The 17,157-nt window shown below is 39.6% G+C and overlaps 1 protein-coding gene across 7 annotated transcripts in view; it reads left to right on the top strand.

The window, feature by feature from the left end:
* The window catches only part of fgf14 (fibroblast growth factor 14), a 79,050-nt gene that overhangs the window by 57,291 nt on the left and 4,602 nt on the right, over nucleotides 1-17,157 (top strand). The gene's annotated exons all lie outside the window — the stretch shown is intronic.

The following is a 17,157-nucleotide window of genomic DNA, read 5'->3' as shown; positions in this document are numbered from 1 at the left end:
ACACATTTACATAAGGTGATATACTTCAGAGGAAACACATGTTTTGTTCTTTCACATGGGACATGATTCTGTGTTATGTTACAACTATCAATCTTTTGGTCTGTTGAAATTAAATTAGATTTCTGCTGTTAGTTGAGAAATCCTGTTATTCCCTGGTATGTGTGTAACATAATTGAAACCATACCTAAAAGGTGAGCTGATTTTGACCAAAGTCATTTAAATCAATCAGCGGGTAGAACACTGGGAGAAATGCCCTTGTTCCACACAACAGTGTCCATCAAAATCAGTCTCCACTTCCCTCTCCTGTCTTAATGTTCCTAATCCTCAGAGCACAGATCCAGAATTGCCGACTTGTTTTTCCTTAATTACCTTGGAGATTTAGAGAGGCTACTTCTTACTGTACAATATGCTGGTATTCCAGTGGAACTGCACAGTAGAGATTACAGGTACACTATACTGCATAATGCACAAGAAAACCTCATTTATAAGTTTGTTGACTGCACAGATTGTCCCTCCACCCCCCGCTCCCCACCCCCTCACTCATATATTTGATTGCAGCAGCATACCTGGAAATGTAGAGAGTCAGAATATCGCACTTTTCATATACAATTGGCTTTTACAGATGTATTCATTCGTTTCATTTATTTGACTGTACGTAGTTAAAGCAAAGGTAAAAGTCCAACATGTAAACTAGCACTAAAACATAACACTGCAAATAGAAAACAAAAAAAGAATAACATCATAAATTCAACATTAAATAAAATCTGAAGCAAGAATCTATATTTGGTTCAGTGCAATGCCCAATACATACATTTAATAGATGCTTACACTGCTGCTGTGTAAACCCATAAATATATCCACATACTTGTGTATATTATACTGCATTATAAGTACAATGAAAATGTATAGGGGTAGACAAAATAAAAGACATTGAGTCTAAAGTAACTGCCTTAGTTTTTACTGCATTGCTGTGCTATATTACAGTAAATAACAAACAAAAAAACGTTTTTCCTCTGCAGACACACAGATGAACACATTTTGATTGCAGCAGCATGACTGCAGAAGTAGATGTTCAGTATATTCTGTAATTTATATCCACCTATATACATAGATATCTTCAGATGCAGACCCTGTGACCAATTTGAAACAGAGGAATATAAAAAGCTGAACTCAAAAACATGGAAAATATTGTTTATGTATCCATATATACAATATAGACTTGTCTACATAAATACATTTTCTAATATCCTCTACTGTACGTGTAGTACAGAAATACTATAGGGTGCGGACAAAATAACTTCATAAAGGATCTTATGGCTAAATATCTGGTTCATAATTAAAAATAGTAGAAAGCTCAATTAAACTGTACCCAGTGCAATATTTGTCAAACCCAATATGTACAATACTTTAATATCTCGGTATGTTATTCAGGTTTTGATACTACTCCATTTGTCACATTCAGTAATTGTGTTTTTGACACCTGCAAGTACATCAGCAATGGTTCGGCATCTCTGTAGTAAGTTGATGATGGCTGCTCAGTGTAGATTGCCAGACGTGCTTTATAGTTGGCAAATGGTTGCTAATCGGCATTCAGACAAACACCTTTCTGCAGCATTGTTTGTAACTGTGATGACATCAGAGCCTTATATCATCAGTGTTTTTGTTATTTTGCCCACAAGTTGGTGGACACGTTTAGTCCAGGCAAAGTGCTGTGAAGTGGGTCTTGTTGAGCCTGGTTGGAGTGATGTGTTCCTTCAGCACTGTTTGCCCTGCTCCTCTCTCCATACGGCTCCTCTCCTCCATTTGGAGCTTATTTCTGTGCTAATGGACATTCTGATCAGACCTCAACAACCCAGCCGCCCACTCAAAGGTCTCTTTTTGCTCCTCGGTGTGTGAATTACTTCGATAATGACAGCCTTGTAAAATGTTCATCCTGATTCGTCTTCTCCTCCACCTTCTTTCTGTTTCCTCTATCCTCCTGTGTAGGCAAGGTACCACCATTCCTCCCATTATCACTCTGTTCTTTCGCAAGTAAGGATGTCGACCTTTTCTACCCATTAAGGGTATTTTCACAAACAGCTTGGAAGGGTGTATTAATGCATAAGAACATTCTCTGTTTGAGTTTGTGAGGTGCACAGAACATACTGAAATCTGCAAAAATCTACTTGTTCAGTAGAAAAATAGTCTTTCTCAGTGTGGCCTAATATTCCCAGAAACAGGCTCATATTTATTTAAATGTATTCAATTTAGAATTAACTTGGTCACTTGTATTCTTCTACAATATTAAAGATGTTACTGCCATGAAGTACCTTGATAATGAGTGACACTCATCTGGTGATTCAAAAGGAGAAGCCCGTCTTCAGAAAATAGATGGGAAGCCCATTCAAAGCCTTTGGTAGTGCATCATATTCTTTTGTGTGAGGCACCCAAGGCGCGGCATGCTGCTCAAATGACAGAGATAGCATCAAAGTGACTGTTCAGTCTGGCGCAAAGGACACACCATGGAATAAAGGAGAGTTCAATCATCTCACCCCTTTTCAATCTAGTCCTTTTGTATCTCAGCCAATAAACTCCTGGCTAATTTCAGCTCCCAGCTGCTCCCTGGATCAGACAGTTTGTCTGAAATATAATAGGAGAGGAATTCTCCCAGCTTTTTGTACAACATAGCTGAGACATGACTTGGTGGCTTTTATTGCAAAAAAAGACAATTTCAAATGAGATAAATCATTCAAAAATTTAATTAGGATTTAATTCCATTAAATGTAATTAATGCAAACAAGTAAGTGTTGGATTGTAGTTTTCTTGCACACGATGAAAGGGTTGTGCCAGATAATGCAACTTCCTAGTGCTGACTGATTTTGTTGTCATTTTTCTGTCCTGCTAATACAGTCTCTTACCATCTCTCAAGTGTAAAGGTTGGGCATTTCATGGTTGGGTGGTTTCCTTCAGAGCTAGTTCCCCATTTCCTCACTTCACTGGAGTCTCTCACCGCAGGCTTTCTTTATCTGCACTTGTTAGTGCTACCTTTCATGATTGTCAAATTGACTAGCCACATCACTTGAGTGGTCCTTTTAGAAATGAAATTCCTGAGAGGACCGGCCTGGAGTAGCGTGGTGGCTTTAGTTTCACTTGTTAGAGGTGATATTATCAGCCATGTGAATACAGAAAAGTAGGGGTATGTTTCCTGTAGTGCCCAATTTAGAATGTATTAGAGCTTCAAGGAGCTTGAGATGAGGGCTCCTTCAGTTTGCATCAGTATGAAGATGAAAGTGCATGGCAACAGTGTGTGGGGAAGAACAGAAGAGCAGCGTATTCAGGAGTTGTTGGTGTGAAGCTGAGAGTCCTTTAAGAACTATCAAGTCGGGAGTCGCATGAGTGTTTGATATTTTCAGATGTTTTTATTCACCTTCTCGCCTCTTGGGCCATTTTTGATGCTGATCTCAAACACTCTGCCTACTGGGGGCACCCTCCCCTGGGTGCCCTTACCTGAAGACATGGTATTTCATGAGTGGAGAATCAGCTCCACTTCATATAAAAACAAACTTTCAGTGTGAGATGCAAAGACCAGTTTGAGAAGTCGGCACATCTAGGCTAACGCTGCATCTTCTCTCGGCACCATATGTTCAACGCATTTACATAATTAACACTGCTGATAGTATGAGCAGGGCAGCATGGTGGCTGAGTGGTTAGCAGTGTTGCCTCACGGCAAGAAGGTCATGGGTTTGCATCCCGGCCTTTCCGTGTGGAGTTTGCATGTTCTCCCTGTGCTTGTGTGGGTTTTCTCCAGGTACTCTGGTTTCCTCCCACAGTCCAAAAACATGTATGTCAGGTTGATTGGTGACTCTAAATTGCCCATAGGAGTGAGTGTGAGTGTGTGAGGTTGTGTGTCTCTATGTGGCCCTGTGATGGACTGGTGACCTGTCCAGGGTGGACCCCTGCCTCTCACCCGAGAGAAAGCTGGGATAGGCTCCAGCAGATCCCTGGGACCCTGAGCCAGGAAAAGCGGGTATAGAAGATGGATGGATGGATGGATAGTATGAGCCATCTGTATGAATAACTGATAACCACAGTCTATATGGTAAAATCTCTTCATTTTGGTGGAATTATTGCAGTGAAGTAAATCTGCACTACTCTAGTAAGTCAAATTAAACCTTGGTGAACTTTGACTCACAAATTTGTGCCATTTACCAGTACCATAAGGTCGTGACCGTGTTGACCTTTGAGCTAACAACTTAGTCCAAAACGGTGGAAGCTATCTCGGTGTATTATCTGTGTCTCACTGCAGGATAAACTGCTCCCCAGAGGTGCAAATGTTTCTGGATTAAACTATATGAGCTTATTGCCTGCTAGTGTGACTCATTAGCCTTGTCCTGCTCTCAACAGGTTAGCATTAGCTGGTAGTCACCAAAGCTTAGCAGTGAAAGAAAGAAAACATGCTGTTCTATAAATGTACTTGCACTGTATGGAGAACATAAATAAAAAATAAAGGAACATTAACAGAAATGTGACACCATATGTGTACAAGCACACACAGGTGTGTTAGTGTGTGTGCATGTGTTCAGACTACACACACACACAGTACAAAACAGATGGCTTAGTGTGAACATGTTTTATTAGTGTTGATTGCCAGTATAGTTGAAATGAAAATGAGCTCTCTCACAATTTCATGGATGTTGTGTGGAAGGATAAACAATAAAGGTGTGAGCATCACATGCTGTGTCAAATCAAATGCAGCCTCTGGCGTTTAGATGTGAGCTTTTCACATGTAATGTGTAAAGCAGTATTCATGTGGTTGTAGTGGCATGAATGATGAGAAATTAGGCAGGCCAGACAATATTGTGATTGCAGACAAATCAGAAAATATGTTTCTCTTAACCTGGAAACAAAAATAACAACTAGCTGCCTCAAACTGCTTTAAAAAGTGGTACTTAGAAATGAATTAGAATTAAAGGCATAGACATCTCGTGCCTCATTATTTAGGAAGTAAACATGCTTAAATGTTTTGGCATGTTTCTGAAAAGTTCCTGTTTTCTCTTTAGCCACTTTCAACACACACACATAGGAACACAGTAGTCTGACAATAGCAGAGATGGGATCTGACCATAATATTTTTACATTCCCACAGATCTCACCTACGGTAATTACTCAAATGATTTTGCCTCCAGAGGAGTGTGTAGCTCAGAGTTGAGTTGGCGGGAGCCTCATTATTTCCAAAGCATTGGTCTCTCTAGCCTTTAATGCAGTGTCAGTGTCAGGAGCGGTGGCGGTCATAAGGGCTAGGGGGCGAGCTGCTTTATGCATTAATGAACAATGTGGTAGGCGTCGAAGCTGCGCTGGTGAACTTCTGGTCAGAGCCAAGAGGACCTAAGAATAGATGAACTAATCCTTCAGCCATTTAATATTTCTGTTGTTATTAATGGCTATTAAATGGATGTACACTTGATATTTTAGTAAATCTTACAGGTCAGAATATCTTCCTGCTCTGCAGAAACCTTTCAGTTCTCAGAGTAACCTGGATTTTAGCAACCATAAGAAAAGGAACCCCTTCACAGTGTGTTTGACTTTAACTGTGGGTGTTGTGCAATAAATCATAAATACAGAACACAGCTAATTTGTCTTCATCAGCTCATGGTGTGTCAGTGTCATATCTCCTCCTATTCCTCAATCACTCGTTGTTCCCCTGTTTATTTAAGGTAATTGAGGCTATTGCAGCTGTTTTCTGAGTCACTGGTTTACATGACACATGTTTATGATATATAGTGTAGCAGGGCAGTGACTGTGCTGGGAGGACAGATTAGTTTCGGTCAACTTCCTGCAAAGTTCGCCCCAGCTGTCCTGGAATATGGAGCGTTGCATTAATTCAGAAAGAGTACTGCAGTTTTGCTTTATAGCCGTTCATTCATGATTCACTAACAGAAGCTCATTTCTTAGACAGGTGCTTTTTCTGGCAAATGTGTCCATATAATTATTGGTTAGAAGTGGCAAATTCCTGGAAGCTATATAAAGTATGTGAAAGATGCTCTTTGAACTGTTTCCCTCATTGGATTTTAGTGCTTTGCTTTGGTGATTGCCCCACCCCAGTCCTTTCCTATAGCAGCCAGTGTTGCACCGTACAAGACTGTAGCTGCACAGTTACAGAAACGTGAATGCTGGTTGCTCTGACAACATCCCAGAAATTCCTTTAGAGGATCTCTAAAGTTTTTTCTAGGTGTCTTTATGGAAGCATGTTCCAGCTATAGTTCTCTTTCTGCCATGGTGGTCATCGGCTAACTATCACTCTGTGAGCTGAAGCTTACAATGAGTCTACAATGTGTCCCTCTGGGATAATCCTTCCATCTCTATTAAAACAGCATGGCCAAAAACACAGACGGTGTTGGTAATGGTGCTGCATGATATATTATAGGCTCCTGACAGATGATGAGAACACATGAAACTGGAAAGAAAACAAATTGGGTGTCGACTGTTGAGTAGAAGAAGAATTTAGAGAGAAAAAGAGGAGAGGAGACTGAGGTGTTTTTGGCAGGGAAAGCCCTACTGTGGTCAATACAATCAGTGTAGTGTGCAGACAATCACTGCTTGTTGCCCCCCATTTTTCACTCCCGCTAAAAGCACTCACCATTTTGAGCAATGGAAAAACACATCTATGAAAACCAACAGCCTTTTTGAATCACATACAGCTTATACAGTGATTCATTTCTCATTGTAGCAGGTTAATGAAAGCCTTATATTAAAGGCTCAGTGCTTTTATTTGTGTCCTGTGTGGCTACAAATTAAAGGATGGTATAAATGTTATTGATTCCATCTCCTCTCTGTAATTACCTTGAAGAGGCAAATCTTTAGGTGGAATCCAAATCTGGACTTTTAATTCATATTTGACTACAACAAGTCATTGTATTTAATTACCATACATTATCTAAAGCTATTGATTGTATTTTTGAGTGAGTGCTTGAATCAAGAGCCTTCATTCATGAAATAATAAATAGCATTGTAAACATCCAATTGGTGCAAATGGATGATTGGCTATGATTGATCCCTTAGTTAAAAACGGTGCATTATTTGTGAGAACATAGGTTTATATTTGTCTCGGTTTGAAAAATATGTATACAGTATTCTCCACCCAATATTTTGTATAGTCCACACATTATTATACAAAAAGAACAAAGATGTTTTTTTGAGTTACCACAGCAAAATAAAATACTGTAAATGAACTCCCAACGTTGTATGGATCAACACAGTGGATACTGAAGTAAAAAAGCAAAGCTACATGTTATTAAGACGCCGGATAGAAAGGATTACAGAGAAAGCCTTTTACTACAAAAGGACCCCAATAAAAAAACACTCAACGTCTAATGCAGACTATGAATGAGTAAATGTTATTGATGGGAGTTTGATGAATGGCTGTCCCTGCACGATGTCAGCTGTCCACCCCCATTCCCTCTCTCCCCCAGCTTTACATAACCAAGTGTGTTGGCACATATGCTGTAATATTGTATAGACAATCATCTGATAAGGTCACATTTTGCCACAGCAGTAATAAGCTATTACTTCTGCAGATAGCTCACTGTTGATTACTGTTCTCGGGATGCTCAGCATTTTTATGTTTTTTAGCCGTACTAAAAGTTACACTCCAGTTTTTTAAACAAGCTGTTTATGCCACTGAGGCACTTATTTGTTGTTTTTGTAGCTTGTGATCTTATCTGCCTGTTTTATGTGGATTTGGCTTTGCCTTCAGCTACTAACATTTATTCACATCAGGCCTCTTTGTTTCCAGTGCTGCTGCTTGTCTTCTCCAGTTTTACTTTGAAACCAAAAAATGCATGTTTTTAGACTGGACCTTTATATTGCTTAGATTCAAGTTGCTGTGTGTGTGTGTGTGTGTGTGTGCATACACCACTGAGAGGAACAAAAGAAGAATAGGTGCATAACCTCTGTGATATCTATGGAGGTTATGGTAGCATGTAGAAATGCAGATGTTATCTTTGTCATTCCTCCATGAATTTGACAGCAGTATCTATCAGAGCAAAACTGTTTATCCTGTTCAGTATATTAATGACCCTAGTTCAGGCCTAATTACTTTCCCGGTGTGTAAATGTCAAGCATCATGCAAATACAAATGACATACTTGTGCTTGTTGCCTCAAGAGCTGTGTAATGTGAAAATGAGCAGTGGAGGGATAAGAGCTCATAAAGCAACAAGTAGTCCTCAGGAACTCAGTATCCCAGCAGTAACAGGATGAGTATCACTTGCAAACTCACACCAAAGCGTCCACTTGGCACGTTGTTATTCTATAACTCAAATTTGGTTTTCAGATATTATGCCTGTATGTACTTAGTCAGTCTGATCAGTTTGCTCAACCCTGTGGTAATTTTACATTTATCTAGAGGGACAAAGGTATCAAAGGTAGACCTGCAAAAAAAAGTACCTTAATGTAAATCTGCATGAGACCTGCATGATGCTGCTGCTGGCAGATTTGATGTCAAGCAGCAAAGGCTCATCAGATTTTCAGTGGATAGGTTTAAAGAGTCTGTATGAAGTATTTTCGTCTTGCAATACTTTAACAATAAATGCAGTATACACAGACTATTTCACTTGATGCTATTTAACACCAAGGAGTGATTCATAAAGAGAAAATGAAGGTTACAGCCTGTCCTGCCCACGGAGTCGCAGGTTTAAGTCTTGTTCTCAGTAGCTGGATCAAAGTGTGGGTGTGTGTGTGAAGAATAGAGGTTCTTTAGCTGCAACACAAGTGCCCTCAATGTTCAGTCTGCCTGCAGGTGTAATAGCCGCAGTTGTCTCTATTCCTCCACAAGAATCCTCATTTTGTTTCTATTTCCACCCATGAACTGAAAGTAACGTTTTATCAAACTTCACCCCTGGAGTTGTAAAAATCAATACAGTGGGGGCCCTTTCAGAACGGTTGTAAATCATGAACATTGATTGTCTTAAATCTGAGCTAAGCTTCTCTCCACTGTATCTGTGTGACACTTCAGATTTTGAAATGGTCAACACAACAGCTACCTCCAGAGCACTACACAGTCCAAGTTCAGGGACAATTGTTTGTGTGTACTCCACATACTCTATATTATTCATCATTACTCTCAAACCTTATACACAGCTGTGATAGTCATTGTTTTCTCTGTGAATGGGATTACATGCATCCTGTTCCTGTTTCCCCTGTAGTAAGAATACCTCAGACCAGTACATGTAAATGTTTCTCCTGTACCATCTTGCTGTTATGATACTTACACCACAGCTTCATTGAAGAGGCCCAACAGGTCAGCGAAAGTTATCGTTTTATACACCCACACACATTGTTCCACTAGAAAACTATTCATACAAGAAAACATGAACATGCAGTCAACACACAGATTTTCCTCTTGCATTAAATGGTGTATTTCTAGTAAAGTGTTGTATGCCTCGGGCTTCTCTGTGGACACAAGGAGGAGAAAGCTCTGAAAATGTTTTATTTTTTACGGCCTGCGATAAAAAGAAGGCAAAAGGTGGTGGAAGAACTGTGGTTATATTTTAACTGGTTTGCATCAAACAAAATAATTTTTTTTTTCATAAGTAAAATTGACTGTACCTGTGCGGAACAGATCCCACTGAGGAACTTCTGAAAAGCACTGCTCTTGCAGACTTTCATTGAATTGTTCAACATTTCCAATATGTGTCAAGTCAAGTTCATGTTAGTTAGTCATCTTCCATTGGCTAAGGTGTTGTAGAGCCTGGTGGCAGCAGGGATGGAGGATCTCCTGTATGGTTCAGTCCTGTAGCTCAGTGAGGTGAGTCGTCCACTGCAGCTGCTTCGCTGCTCCATCAGGATGTTGTGAAGGGGACGGTCTGTGTATTCCTGGATGGTCTCTACATTTGTCTGTGTGAATCTCTCCACCACAGCTTCCAGTGAGCTTCCAGCCTCATTCCAGTCACTGAACCAGCTTTTTCGCACAGTTTGTCCCACCAAACCTCACTGAGCCCACCAACAATCTGTCAATGGCTCTATTGAGAATCTCTAAATCTTTGCATTGCAGTCTGTTTAAATTTAGTATGTGGCACCTGAAAAACAAGCTCTCTGACTGCTGATTGATGGGATTTGGCTTGTGGTGGAACAGCTGATGGACAGACTGGTTAGTTTTGTGGTTCCTTTCTGGCTGTGTGGGTGAATCACTCAGCCTTCCAGCTGTAGCTATGCCACATTTGATCCACAGAGAGAGACAGACCATTGGGGAATCCTCTACAGACGCTCGGGCTGAGTCCACGGGCTGGCTGCTTATTGACAAGGTTTCAGGAGAGATGGACACAGTGAAATGGCCCCTCTACATTTTAAAAATGCCAAAGGGGTGAACTGGATTCTCTGTAACCAGATCCATCAGTTATATTACGTATTAAACCATCCATCTTGAAGAGCCTATCAGCTTTAATCAAGCTCTTTAGCTTTAGCTGTTAAAGTGTACAGGTTTACTGCACTGCAGCTTTGGCATTTGGAGTTTTGTACACACATCATGTCGACTTATGTATTGATGTAGCTTCCAAATTTGCACTGCATAGCAATCCCTGTCTTAGATGGATAAACTTCTGGTGCTCATTTCATATTATTATTGTGCATTACAATGTCTGACATGTCTATTAGAAACACAGACATTTGTGATCAACTGTACATATTTGTGAACCATTTTGGATGATTGCAATTCTGCAATTCCAGGCACTTGAATTCCCTGTGCTATTTTGAGTTGTCCCCAGTCTTTAACACATTTGAATTTGTGTTTACATTTATTCACATATTATTCTTGCTTATTTGAGCTGTAATGACCCTCACACAGCTACAGATATATCATTATTGGCAAGAATCACCATCAGCCTCACCGACTACAAAGTTTTAATGTACTGTAAAATTGAATTAAAGTTTTATTAAGCTTTTATTTTTTTATTTCCTGAGAGGCTATATTTAACATAACTGACTGACCCTGATGTGTTGGCTCAGCAATAAAGCTGTTCTTTACACAGCAAGTGTTGTTGGAGTTTTTCCTTCTTGGATTGACTCCCTTTCTCCATGCATGAGTGAGGTGGCACCAGGAGCTCAATCAGGATATATTTAACATACAGCACATAAAAGAGGATGTGTGCAGCCTACAAGGGTACTGTTTGGTCCTCCAGAAAAAAAATGTCAACAACAGCTCTGACATTACAATCCCTGACATGTTGCAAGGCCACTGTCGAGCTTTGGGCTCCTTGAATCATTCAGGCTTCTCTTGCCTCCAACAGCATGTAGTACCTGGCACCAATTAAACCGTGTAAAATTGTATGTGCCTGTATTTGCGATAAGAGGTGTTGCTCAGGCACAATTTCATGCCAAAACTGGTACCAAAATTGCACTGCACTGCATTTTATCTGCATAAACAAACCTCTGCACTGCTGATCCACCCACTCAGTGCAAGGTGTCAGTTTGGAGCCCCCAAAATTGTCAAAATGACAAAAGGGCAGAACATTCAGCTGTGCGTAAGAAAAATGGCATAGCAGAAGTGTTTACACTGTCTCTGCTTATATAAAAATATAAACCCCATATCCTTCAGCCAGATAAAGGGTTTTATTAGTAGTTAGTTTAATACAATTCTTTTGTAAGCACAGTGTAGCTTGTACCAACAGAAAAGTACAATAGGTAGTGTCTGGTAAACTCTGAAGCAGGAAGAGTAATTTTATAGTTTTCAGGAAAGCAGGCACAATGCTGGACACAACATATTATACACGTCGGTGTATGTGCATCATTTTGGCCTTTCAAATTGTTCACATACCATGCATACTACCGCACATGCACCTTCACATATGCACATTTCACATTACCTGATATCACAAAAGATCCAAGGATTGAAACTATCCAAACCACATGTGTAATAGACTGGCGATGTCAAAAAAGTACTCAGACACTGTCCATGTCATAAGCCCGTCCATTCCCACTGGATATATAAATCGCAGCTGCTTCCTGTAACAGCGGGGGCTGGAGTGTTTAGAAAACATCACTGAAACGGGACTAAAATAATGTCTTTGTTGGGGACTATTTTCAGCTGCAGGAAAATACATGTTTGGTGCTAGTAAGTATTTACAGCGCAACGACTTTGTGGAGCTGACTCAAAATAAATGACAGTGCCAGAGTCCATTGTAATGAAGAAAAATGTAACCCATTGTTAAAGCACTGTTTTATTGGTGTCTTTGTTATTGTTAGAGATCTGTGGCACAGAGGAATAAGCTGTATCAGGGTCTGGATGCACAGACATAACTAATGACAGTAAGAATATTATCGACTATCACCAGCATTATCCGTCACATCTTAGACTCAGTGAAGTAGATTTGTTAGTTGAACCATTCAGCTACAAATCGCAATTTAACAGAAATGGGCTTGAATTTCTTCATTAACATCAGTAATTTGAGGGTAATCAGTAATTACCCATCAGTAATTTGAGGGGGCAGTCGTGGCCTAATGGATAGAGAGTCGGACTTGTAACCCAAAAGTTGCGGGTTGGAGTCTCAGGACGGGCAGGAATTGTCGATGGGGCGGAATGAATAACCAGTGCTCTCTCCACCTTCAATACCACGACTGAGGTGATTCCCTTGAGCAAGGCACCAAATCCCCAACTGCTCCCCAATGGCTGCCCACTGCCCCCACTGTGTGCGTTCACAGTGTGTGTGTTCACTTGGGTGAGTTAAAATGCAGAGGGGAATTTCCCAGTTTGGGATTTATAAAAGTAGTTCTTAATCTTAAAAGTAGTTCTTAATCTTAATCTTAATCTTAAAAGTAGTTCTTAATCTTAATCTTAATCTTAATCTTAAAAGTAGTTCTTAATCTTAATCTTAATCTTAACCAAAAATAAAAGTAGCCCTGTAAACTGGGCTAACTACAAAAACAGCAGCAAGGACACTGGTACCACTAAAAACAAAATGAATTCTGTTAGTATTAATAATATTAAGATGGCGAGCACAACTAATGTTTAAGACTCACAGTAATACACATATGGTTTAAGTGTTACAGTTTTAATATGAGTTAATAAGGATGAAGTGCACTCTCATCACACACTGCAATCTGCGCATTAAAATGAATACTCACTGGGGTTGAGAGCAGAGCTGAAGATGATGTTTTAATAGAAAAGTAGGAAGACAGATTCAGTGACAAGTGAAGCTACGAGGAGCGGACATGCACTTCCTCTTTAAAAAAATAAAAACTAAAAATCTGGGACACTGTTCCTGAGGGTGTAAACAACACAAACAGAGCTGAGGCAGACATACAGAGAGAAACAGCTCTGTACTGTACCTGCAGACACATTCTCACATTTCTTCCCTCTGCAGGAATGCTAAAACACTGGCTTACAATGAATATCCATTTCTTTTTTTTTGTGTGCAGGTACTTGGACTTTTGTAAATGTGTGTGTGCACACCCAGAAATTAATGTGTGTGTGGGAGATATCTGAGATTTGCTTGTCAGGTTGTTGCACTGGGCAGGCTGCTGGCTTTCCTAATAATAGATGAATAGACAATCTAGCAAAAAAAAAAAAAAAAAAATCTGGTTGCCTTGACACCGATCTGGCACCAATTTGTGGATCAACAGCAGCAGAGTGGACAGACACACACAAGCACTTGAAAGCATGTGTGGGTGCACTTTCTGTGTTTGCTCACCAACTGACTCTCCTTTTTTTTATTTAGTATGAGCAAAATATTTTTCTCTTGCTGACTTTATTCATCCCTTCAATGATTTATTCCAAAGCTTTGTTTGCCACTTTCCAGGCATGGATTTTTAGGTGTGTTTATCCAAACTGACCCCAATAAAAGTGGAGTTTGACTATATTGCTGGTGTTTACCGTTTTCATTGCAGTTTCAGAACCCAAAATCAAAGGTCACCCAACAAATAATTAGGAAATAGCTAACACCAAGATTTCAATTTCCCAAACAGTGAAAAAAAACATTTGACACCTATTTCACTTGATGGTTGCTAGAAATCCAGTTTCAGATGAAGAATTCTGTGGTTAGTCAGATCACGTAATTAACTTTATTTTCTCTCTTTCTGCTGCTCAGTCTGAATCGCTTGAGCTTATGCATCATCCATTATACATGTTACAATCATGACATTCATTTGTAGTGCAAAATGAACTTGCCCTTTAACTAATGTTTGACAGCCCCAGCAAACTTCATGGAAAGTCTTATTTGACCAGCAGAGAACTTACCCTTACCCCAAGTTTTAAACCAACCAACCACACTTACCAAAATCTTTATTTGATAACACATCTCAAGTTTTTCTCCCACTGAGAATAACACTTCTGTCACTATTCTCTTATTGTCATGTAGCACTGACAGTTTGTGTGTGTGTGTGTGTGTGTGTGTGTAGACTGAGTACTGGGAGCTCTGCTGGGTCAGCGTTAAGGGTCTCTACCTCATTAAACACTTCTGGTGTTAACGTGTCACAGCTTTTTGTCATCCTTTTAGTAAAAGCTACACTGAGAATGTAGTGGATTGATGCACACAGATTTTGCTCCGTTTAAAAAAAGGAAATGATTAAAACAACATGATGTAAATAATCTAATAGGAATGGCTATTATGTAAAAATAAAGTCAGAATTCTTCGAGTAAATTGGTTTTAAGGCTTGGATGTTTTTAGTTATTTATGTAGACCAATGGAAATTCACCATATCTGCAATGAGTTAACATGATGCAAACACTTTAAAGACATACAGTTTAAACTTTGTTAAATGGCAAAGATGATGCAACAGTAAATAGTTTGGTACATTTATGTTTTATTGTCATTTACAGCTCTTTTCTCTCCTAGTCATTCACATTCATAGCTAACAATTTGCAACAGCTTAAATCTGATATAACATTTGAGTCACTGTTGCAGAATATGACAGTGTGTTTCTGTCTCTGCAGACAAATGTAAAAGTCAGGAGAGATTCTTGTGATACTGAGACTGAGGTTCAGCCAAGATGTTGCCTTGATCTTGCTTTGACTTCTGCCCTGTTTTTATTCTGTCAAACTTTTCTGTCAGCAGCTCATTGTAAGTGTTCTTTAAGAGGCCTGCTGTACTGCACCGTTAAGCATAAGTGAAAAGTATAGAAATGTAAATGTTTTTATGTCATAATCTGGTAGCACATGTATTCAGAGCATTCAAAAAAAAAACAAAAAAGAACAAAAAACTGACTGTACGTCTGTGTACACAATTCACCCAGCATGGTTTACCAGCACCCTCCACTTGGTCCCCCTTTCCACCCCTGGGTCTGATAATCAGACATGTCTACTGAAGCCCACATTGTCTGCACACTCTGTCGACGTGACTCTTATACATATGAGTGCGGCTTACCATTTTGAATGCAGCTCAGCTTTCTGGAGGTTGACCTTTTTCCATGGATTAATAGGTTTTATGCTGGCAGCATTAATAAACAATTTCTTCGTTTCCACAGTGGGGTAGTGAGCAGTCACTCTGCATTTTAATGTGCTCATACAAGGCTCCTCTCACCTACTTTTAAGCAGTAACACTTGGCAATCAAAACCTGTTTTTGTGCGTGTGTGTGTGTTTTCCAGTGGATGTTAGTTTCGGAGTGACTCTTTTTGCCTTCTTGTCTTTTAATGTCTATTGACTATTTTTGGGGCTTTTATTTGAAACTCCCACTCTCTCCATCTGTCAGTATCCATTTGGCTCTTTTTCTTATCTGTTATTTTTTTGTAGAAAATGTATTCTTCCCTGAGTCTGCCCCTTCCCATCAACGACACTCCTTTCTCTCTTTTAGTGTCTGCCTTTTATTGCTGTGACTGTTCAACTCTCCTTTATTTTTGTTCCTGTCTTTTTTGCTTTGGTGTCTGGGCCTGATTATATGGGGCTGAGCAGCTTTGGCCCTCACGCTGTCTGTGGCCAAGGTCAATTATGGCCTTCCCATTCAGAGCATGGCCAATCACGGGCCAGGGAGCCATTGATGTGGCGCGCCAGGCAGGGAGATCGAGCAGGAAGAAAATCAACCATTTGGTGCCTCAAAAATGATTCGATTTGCCACTGGTGTGAAAGTGTGTGCTGTGCCTGTGTCGCCTTTTCCTGCTTCAATGTCACCAAGATATTTTTTTTAAAATAAGGTAGCTGTTTGATTCTGTGTATAATTAAACAGCAAACAGGGGAAAACTATCTCTGGTTTTACTGCTTCTTTGACATTGATGTTTATATCAGAAACATGATTTTTACTTGACAACAATACAAAACTTGAGTGGTAATTCATACAGATGTTAAACTGGATAGTTTTTGTTATTACAATAATATGAATTACTAAATAAATATGCTTTGTGTGCGTACCATCGTTCTTTTTATGTGCTGTATGTGTGGATGTGCTGGGGAAGCCCAGGCTCTTCCAACAGCACTATATTGTACTGGCGAGCTTCTTTGTTACCATGGGAACCCAAGAGCAAATGTGTTTGTCATCTTCGAGGCTAGAGTAATAATAATAATATAATAATAAGAATGATAATAATAATTATCATGCTAAGAAGTGGGCAGGGAAAAAGTATCTTTAAGAAAAGCCCAGTGGGGCCTGTAGGTAAGGAAGAGTAGGTGTTTTGTCAGAAGCTGCCAATCAAAGTGATGATCCACCCTCATAACCCTCATCTTAAAGTAGATGCTGCTTCTACATGCAAACAAATGGCTTTTCAGATATTTCATATATTGATGAAAAATTGTTCCAGAGGGTCAAAGAAAGATTCACAGTAAATGTAACTTGTGGTGACATGTTAACATGATACAAAAGTATTTATATATGTTTCCTCTGGGTACTTGGGGGGAGTGGAACAAGCAATGAACACTAACTTTATGGAGAAGGCAGTTGAACTTATTTATACACTCAGGGGCCATGCACGAACATTGAGATTTTTTAAAGTGCCGTCAGACTGAACCAAAACAGTTAAGTTTGTTTGCAAAACCAAAACAATGAGCTGAAAGAGAACAAAACACTTTGCACAGCTATGGGGAAGTATAGAGGTGGGTTATTGTTCTGTCACTTTTTTTTTTTTTTTTTTTGCTTTTAACATAAAAGTATTGATTTGTGCAACTTTAAGGCAAATGACAGCAAGGTCAGTGATATGGGTGCAATGTCAACCTGTCCGTACACTTCGTGTCCTCTTACTTTTGGCCAAGTAATCACTAATTAAT

Source organism: Mastacembelus armatus, chromosome 21, assembly GCF_900324485.2.
Source record: "Mastacembelus armatus chromosome 21, fMasArm1.2, whole genome shotgun sequence".
Taxonomy (NCBI): Eukaryota; Metazoa; Chordata; class Actinopteri; order Synbranchiformes; family Mastacembelidae; genus Mastacembelus; species Mastacembelus armatus.
This window is presented reverse-complemented; position numbering and strand designations above follow the sequence as displayed.